Source organism: Rutidosis leptorrhynchoides, chromosome 1, assembly GCF_046630445.1.
Source record: "Rutidosis leptorrhynchoides isolate AG116_Rl617_1_P2 chromosome 1, CSIRO_AGI_Rlap_v1, whole genome shotgun sequence".
NCBI classification, from domain to species: Eukaryota; Viridiplantae; Streptophyta; class Magnoliopsida; order Asterales; family Asteraceae; genus Rutidosis; species Rutidosis leptorrhynchoides.
This window is the reverse complement of record NC_092333.1, coordinates 40009147-40017673: the sequence shown is the minus strand read 5'-3', so window position 1 is coordinate 40017673 and position 8527 is coordinate 40009147.

The following is an 8527-nucleotide window of genomic DNA, read 5'->3' as shown; positions in this document are numbered from 1 at the left end:
AATTTACTTGAGAAAAGTTTTTGCCTTTAACCAAATTCTCTTACAACGATGGTTATCATTCAAGTCTTAACGTCACACTTTTCGAGGACCCGTATAGCCGTAATCGTCGTATTCTTAATTTGTTGAACCGAAGTAGGTGACAAGCGAACCACCGGACCCGAAATCATTCATGAAACAACCGGAAAATTTTTCAATTCCAAGAAAGGCTCAAGGCGGATCGTAGTCGCCAAAAGAACTATGCCGATGTTAGACGTGAACCTCTCGAATTCCAAGTGGGTAACCGCGTCACTTTAAAAGTCGCACCTTGAGGAGGTGTAATCCGTTTCGGAAAACGTAGAAAGCTAAATCCGCGATATTTTAATCCTTTTGAATTCTTGGGGTGTTTTGGACCCGTTGCTAACCGTTTAGATTTATTTTCCGACTCATTTGAGCCCCCGTCATTCTACATTCTATATAAAACCTAAGGACGTGTCTTGCCAACAAGAACTTGTTATTCCTTTCGATGAGCTTACTATCGATGGTACACTTCACTTCCTGGGAGGACCGGTTGAAACCATGAATCATGAAACCAAACCGTAAACAACATATGATCCCGACCGTCAAGTTCGTTGAATTACCCTAGGACGTACTTCTCCCTCATTCGTAGAATTGGCAACACAAGATCTCGAGGAAGATTCAACGACTACTACTTCCAACTAAATTTCGGGACGAAATTTCTTTTGAGGCGTGGATAATGTAACATCCCGCGTTTTTCCGTTAAATTTAATTTTAACACCGTCTTTTTTTTTAAAACATAATCTTTCGTATTTAAATTAATAGTTTCCGTGAGTAACGTTCATTATATTCCCGCTATTTAATTTTGACATCACCCGTTTACTCGAGCGTTTTAAAATATTCGTTTGGTTAATTCCCGCACCCGCTTTGAAACTTGAGGGACCAATCTCGTCACTTGGCCAAATTGGGGCAACTAGTCACCACCTCCCCACCTTCCTCTCCATTCATTTCACCACTCATCTTCTTCTCTCTTTTCTCTCTTCCAACTTTTGAACATAAACACCCATCCCCACAAATTCATCATCTAAAATCGGATCAAGAAGCAAACATCAAAACAAATTACATTTTCGTGATCCTCTCTTCATCCTCTACATTTTGGTACCAATTTCATCGAGTTTGGGTAACATTTCTAAAACACTAAATTTCTCTAAATTGGTTTTAATTACTTGAAATGGTGTTAGTTAGTGTCTATGGCTCGTGTATAACATGAATATATGTTTTGTTTGTTCGAATTGTTGTTTAGATTAACTAGTTTGAGTTTTTGAAATGGGTTTACTTAATTCTTGATTTTGAAAGAGTAAATGTTGTTAGATTGTTAAAGTGCATGTTTTAAAAGTGTTACTAACATCATTAGCTTCATGTTGATGTATAGATTGATCAAAGAAACTTCAAAAGCATGATTATTGATTTTGAGATGCTTGACTAGGGTTGCTAGTTCTTGAAATGAATTTTTGGATGTTTGAATGCCATGGAATGTTAATTGTTAGTGATTAGTTGTAATGTATGCTTCATTACCTTCAAAACGGCATATCATATGTGTGAATTGGATTCCCGAAACTTAAAATGCATAGTGTGAACTTGAAGCTTTGAAAATCAACTTTTATTGTTCACTTGACGTGAAATCGGTTATTGAAAATGATGTTTTTGATTGATGAAATGCGTTTAGTTATTTTCCTTGTAAAATTTCCTTTCCAACGATATATGGTATGCATTTTAAATGTTTTCGGTGGATGAAATGTGTTAAATTGTGTTTTGGTTCGAGACTTAGTCTATTTTCTGCAAACAGCATTTTTCCCAGGTATGCGCGCCGCGCATACCACCGCGCGCCGCGCGAATCCAAAAACCCAGATGAATGGCCCTTTAAGTCAAGTTCTGACCTGGTTTTACACTTGGGTGCGCGCCGCGCAACCCATTGCGCACCGCGCAAAACCCCCAGGCCAGGCTCTTGTGTTTTTAAATGTTCTCAAAATGTTTCTCGCTTAACCGTAACTCCGATTAACATGAAAATCGGCTATTGTGTTCATATATGATTTCTCATCAGGGGAAAATTGTCGGATACCCGACCCGACCCCGTTGACTTTGACTTTGACCAAGTTTGACTTTTAGTCAAACTTAACCAAACTTTTATGCAAATGTTCTAACATGCTTTTATACGTGATTCTTGCATGAAACTTGACAACATGATTCACATGCTATACTAATCGAGTCGTAACGAGCCATAGGACTAATTGAACACATTTCGCCCGACCTTGTGTCGTAACGGTTAATTGATATAACTTAATTGTTTAGGTCAAGGCTAAGCAACTTTCATGCACACGTTTACTTTGTGAAGTACTTTTATACTCGTGCACTCGAGGTGAGATCATAGTCCCACTTTCTACTCTTTTGAACTTACTTTTGGGATGAGAAAACATAAACGATTCTTTTGAACTAAGTGAACACAAGAACGGGAAAACAAACATTCTACATACGAGTTTAGAACGAAAATCCTCAATCCGATTATCATTAGTTACATCAGATGGTGTAAGCGAGAACTTATGTTATATGGCCATATGGGTTTGACAACCCTCATCTTTGACGGTTCGCTACCGTCTACGGATGAAATATATTTTCGAGAATCAGTGTTTGTTCTAGCACTATGGATGGGGTATACAACGGACGGAATGTTAAGCTTTGATAATTGGGTGCTCGTGAATATTAACTTTTAGAATGTACTATTATTCAACTTTGCAAATCTTGTGGTTCGACTTACTTTACTTTTACTCACTTACTCAAACCTATGATTTCACCAACGTTTTTGCGTTGACAGATTCTTCTATGTTTTCTCAGGTTTTCACATGGCTATTTGTTACACGCTTCCGCACTCTTTGATTACTTGATTGGAGTCTACCATGCATGCATACGCTAGGGATAGCACTTTTGGATTCAAACTTTTGTCTACTTACTTACGCTATTTATAGCAACTGTGATTTTAAACTAATTATGTCGCGAGTTATTTCAATCATACTTTACTACCTTTGTAAACTTAAACTTATTGTCGATCCGTTTGTTAAACTAAACATTGTACCTTTCAAATGAACGCGACATAATTTTGGTCAAACGAGTCTCATATAGGGACTACAACCACGCAACGGGACCTAAGTTAACGACGCCGTCAATAACGGTTTTGGTCGGGTCGTTACAATCATTACTACCTCAAGTTTTCTGGATAAAGCTACTGGAAATGAGAAAAATGGATCTAGCTTCAAAGGATCCTTGGATGGCTTGAAAGTTCTTGAAGCAGAATCATGACACGAAAACAGTTCAAGTAAGATTTTCACTCGAAATAAGATTGTTATAGTTATAGAAATTGAATCAAAGTTTGAATATGAGTATTACCTTGTATTAGAAAGATATCTTACTGTAAATAAGAAAGATTTCTTGAGGTTGGATGATCACTCTACAAGATTGGAAGTAAGCTAGCAAACTTGGAAGTATTCTTGATTTTATGAAACTAGAACTTGTAGAATTTATGAAGAACACTTAGAACTTGAAGATAGAACTTGAGAGAGATCAATTAGATGAATAAAATTGAAGAATGAAAGTGTTTGTAGGTATTTTTGGTCATTGGTGTATGTATTAGATATAAAGGATATGTAATTTTGTTTTCATGTAAATAAGTCATGAATGATTACTCATATTTTTGTAATTTTATGAGATATTTCATGCTAGTTGCCAAATGATGGTTCCCAAATGTATTAGGTGACTCACATGGGCTGCTAAGAGCTGATCATTGGAGTGTATATACCAATAGTACATACATCTAAAAGCTGTGTATTGTACGAGTACGAATACGGGTGCATACGAGTAGAATTGTTGATGAAACTGAACGAGGATGTAATTATAAGCATTTTTGTTAAGTAGAAGTATTTTGATAAGTGTCTTGAAGTCTTTCAAAAGTGTATGAATACATATTAAATATTAAAACACTACATGTATATACATTTTAACTGAGTCGTTAAGTCATCGTTAGTCGTTACATGTAAGTGTTGTTTTGAAACCTTTAGGTTAACGATCTTGTTAAATGTTGTTAACCCAATGTTTATAATATCAAATAAGATTTTAAATTATTATATTATCATGATATTATGATGTACGAATATCTCTTAATATGATATATATACATTAAATGTCGTTACAACGATAATCGTTACATATATGTCTCGTTTCAAAATCATTAAGTTAGTAGTCTTGTTTTTACATATGTAGTTCATTATTAATATACTTAATGATATGTTTACTTATCATAATATCAGGTTAACTATATATATAACCATATATATGTCATCATATAGTTTTTACAAGTTTTAACGTTCGTGAATCACCGGTCAACTTGGGTGGTCAATTGTCTATATGAAACCTATTTCAATTAATCAAGTCTTAACAAGTTTGATTGCTTAATATGTTGGAAACACTTAATCATGTAAATAACAATTTCATTTAATATATATATAAACATGGAAAAGTTCGGGTCACTACAGAGAATACACTGGTGATGAATTTGATAAGTTCTGCAAACAAGAAGGTATCAAAACGCAGTTCACGACGGCATACACTCCTCAACAAAACGGAGTGGCAGAGCAGATGAACAGAACCTTGTTAGATAGAACAAGGGCGATGTTGGCAACTGCAAGCTTGGAAAAATCATTCTGGGCAGAAGCAGTAAGTACTGTCTGTTACGTGATAAATCGGTCACCATCAACTGCAATTGAGTTGAAATCGTCGATGGAAATGTGGACTGGAAAACCAGTTAATTATTCTGACCTTCATGTATTTAGAAGTCCTGTGTACGTAATGTACAATTCTCAAGAAACGACAAAGTTGGATCCGAAGTCCAGAAAGTGTTTGTTCTTGGGGTATGCTGATGGAGTTAAGGGGTATCATTTATGGGACCCCACTGCCCACAAAGTAGTCATCAGCAGAGATGTTGTCTTTACAGAAGACAAAGATATTGAAGATGCTAGCACTTCAAAAGAAACTATACCGATACAGGTGGGTAATGAATTTCATAAAGATTCTTCTGAAGCAGTACCAGAGCACGATGAAAATTAAGTAGTCGTTGATGAAGCTCCAGCGACTCGTATTTCTAATCGAGAAAGGAAACGTCCAGGGTGGCACTCAGATTATATTATGGAAAGCAATGTTGCATATTGTCTTCTAACAGAGGAAGGAGAGCCAACAACTCTTTGCGAGACACTGAATCATTCAGATGCATCTCAGTGGATGACAACTATGCAGGAAGAAATTGAAGCTCTTCATAAAAATAAAACATGGGAACTTGTGCCATTGCCGAAAGATAGAAAACCTATTGGAAATAAATGGGTGTATAAGATTAAGCGAAATGGCGATGATCAAGTGGAGCGGTATCGTGCAAGACCGGTGGTTAAAGGATATACTCAGAAAGAAGGTACGAAATTTAATGAAATATTTTATCCTGTGGTTCGACTTACAACAATTCGAGTAGTTCTAGCGATGTGTGCTACATTTAATTTGCATCTAGAGCAGCTATATGTGAAAACTGCATTTCTTCATGGAAATCTTGAAGAAGAAATTTATATGCTTCAACCAGAAGGTTTTGAACTACAAGAAAAAAAGAACTTGGTTTGCAGGTTAAAGAAATCTCTGTATGGTCTCAAACAGGCGCCGATATGTTGGTACAAGAGATTTGATTCTTTCATAATGAGCCTTGAATATAACAGACTTTATGCAGACCCTTGTGCATATTTCAAGAGGTTTGGGGACAATGATTTTGTCATTTTGCTGTTATATGTAGACGACATATTGGTTGCAGGCCCCAACAAAGATCGTATTAATAAGCTGAAGGCTCAATTGGCTAGGGAGTTTGAAATGAAAGACTTGGGTGCCGCAAACAAGATTCTAGGGATGCAAATTCACCGAGACAGAGATAATAGGAAGATTTTGCTTTCTCAAAAGAATTATTTGAGAAAAATCTTGGAGCGTTTCAATATGCAAGATAGTAAGCCAATCTCAACCCCACTTCCTACTAATCTCAAGTTATCCTCCGTTATGTGTCCTAGCAGTGAAGACGAGAGGAAGGAGATGTCTCGAGTACCGTATGCATCAGCAGTGGGAAGTTTAATGTTCGCAATGATATGTACAAGACCAGACATTGCACATGCAGTGGGAGTAGTTAGTCGGTACATGGCGAATCCTGGTAAAGAGCATTGAAATGCGGTAAAGAGGATCCTTAAATATATCAAGGGAACCTTAGATGTTGCATTATGTTATGGGGAACCGAAATTTATTGTCAAAGGGTATGTTGATTCAGATTATGCAGGTGATATCGATAAAAGTAAATCTACCACTGCATATGTTTTCACACTTTGTGGTGGAATAGTAAGCTGGGTTTCAAAACTGCAGTCAGTTGTGGCGACGTCAACAACAGAGGCAGAATATGTAGCAGCTACTCAAGCTACTAAAGAGGCAATATGGTTGAAGATGTTGTTGGAGGAACTCGGACACAAACAAAAGAATATCACTCTATTTTGTGACAACCAGAGTGCCTTGTATCTTGCAAGGAATCCGGCATTTCATTCAAAGACAAAGCATATACGAGTTCAGTATCACTTCATTCGTGAGAAAGTGGAAGAAGGAACCGTGGATGTACAGAAAATTCATACTGATAAAAATGTGGCTGATTTTCTAACAAAGTCAATCAACCGTGACAAGTTTATTTGGCGCCGTTCCTCATGCGGCCTAGCAGAGACGTAAGCAACATCATTGGCAAGGAAGGATTATCGTGTGAAGATTGATTTGGTTTCAATCAAATCTTCAAGTGGGAGATTGTTGAAATAATATTGGACGGTGGAATAGTGCATGGATGGAAGTAGTCAATTGCCACATGTATTTTGTGGTATTACTATTTTGTTGAAGACTTACTATACTGCATAAGACTTTTGTGAATTTGCATTCACAGCTCACCAACCCCATATTGTATTAGTATAAATAGGCCTTCATGCAGACACATTTCTTGCATCCCAAAAATACTTCTCCTTTCTTATGTACTAAAAGAGTTAATAGAGATTTTGAGTGTTTAGTCTCCTAATTACAAGAGATATAAAGATTAGTGATTATCCTTGTAATTAGAGAGAAGTGTAATTCCTATTATTCTTATTAGTGAAGCGTTTCTTTCCTTGCCCGTGGTTTTTACCCTATTGGGGTTTTCTACGTTAAATCTCGGTGTTCCTTTATTGTCATTATTTCAAGTATTACTAGCGGTTTGCTATAATTCGGTGTCACTTTTCTTAACAATAAACATAATCCAGAAATCAATCAAAATGGTATTAAAACCTACTTAAGGGCTTAACACAACCAGTATAATGTAAATTTGTAGTCACCCATCTTAAATTTTATTCATCATAAAGGCTTAACACAACCAGTAGAAGTTGATTCGTGTTTAAAAACATCTTATAATTGGTGTGTTAAGCATTTAAGATGAATTAAATATAAGATAATTGGCTACAAAATTACATTTTATTCGTTGTGTTAAGCCTTTGAAAGGTTTTTAATACTGTTTTAATTGGTTTTTGAATTGGGTGATGATATATATCCACTCACCAAATTGATAGATTCACATGAAATACCTAATATACCCTTAAATGATGGGTTGCACAATTCTTATGTTTTAATTTATTTTAGGGTATTACTGAAAAATAGTGTGAAACAAGTGTTGATCTATCAAAAGTGAATTTGAAAATATCACTGCCCTTTTGAATTACATTTAAATTTAACCATATGATATATATTCTCTCCATGTCAAAATACCTAAATTATATTATTGCTTGTCTTTTAGCTTTACGTTCTTTTCTCTCTTACGGGCTTGGTGTTCTTTCATTTGAATCTTACGAGCTTAAACATCATCTCTTAGTCTTCTTTCTCGTGATTCTTTGATTTGTCTAGCCTAAAAAAAGAAGTTTGAAAATTTAACTAGAGCACATATTTAAAACCTTTTAACCTTAATAAACTAGTTATAAGAAAAACTAAACTCAATATTTAAACATTATAACCTAAACGAGTTGGAGAACATTACTAGAGGAATTATTTAAAAACTTTCATGTGGGTTTTCTTTATTCACATTCTCCTCTTCATAATCTTGAAGATTCAAAAATGTCAAAAAATCTCACCCATTAAATAGCAAAGTACGATAAAAAAAATAATAATCGAATAAAAAGAATCCTCAATCAAACTTGATGATTAAAGACAAAGAAGTGTAACGCATTTTTTCGACACTCAATAAGAAGTTTCTTCTGCACGATTAAAAATATATTTGTTGTAATTTTGCTATATCTCTTAACTAATTTTTGGTAAATAATTCCACACATGTGGACTTTCTGGTCAATTTTGAGAAGGATGATCAGTGAATCACCATCCATGAACTTTCACAAACCGTCGTTCCTAATTGTTTACTTCTAAA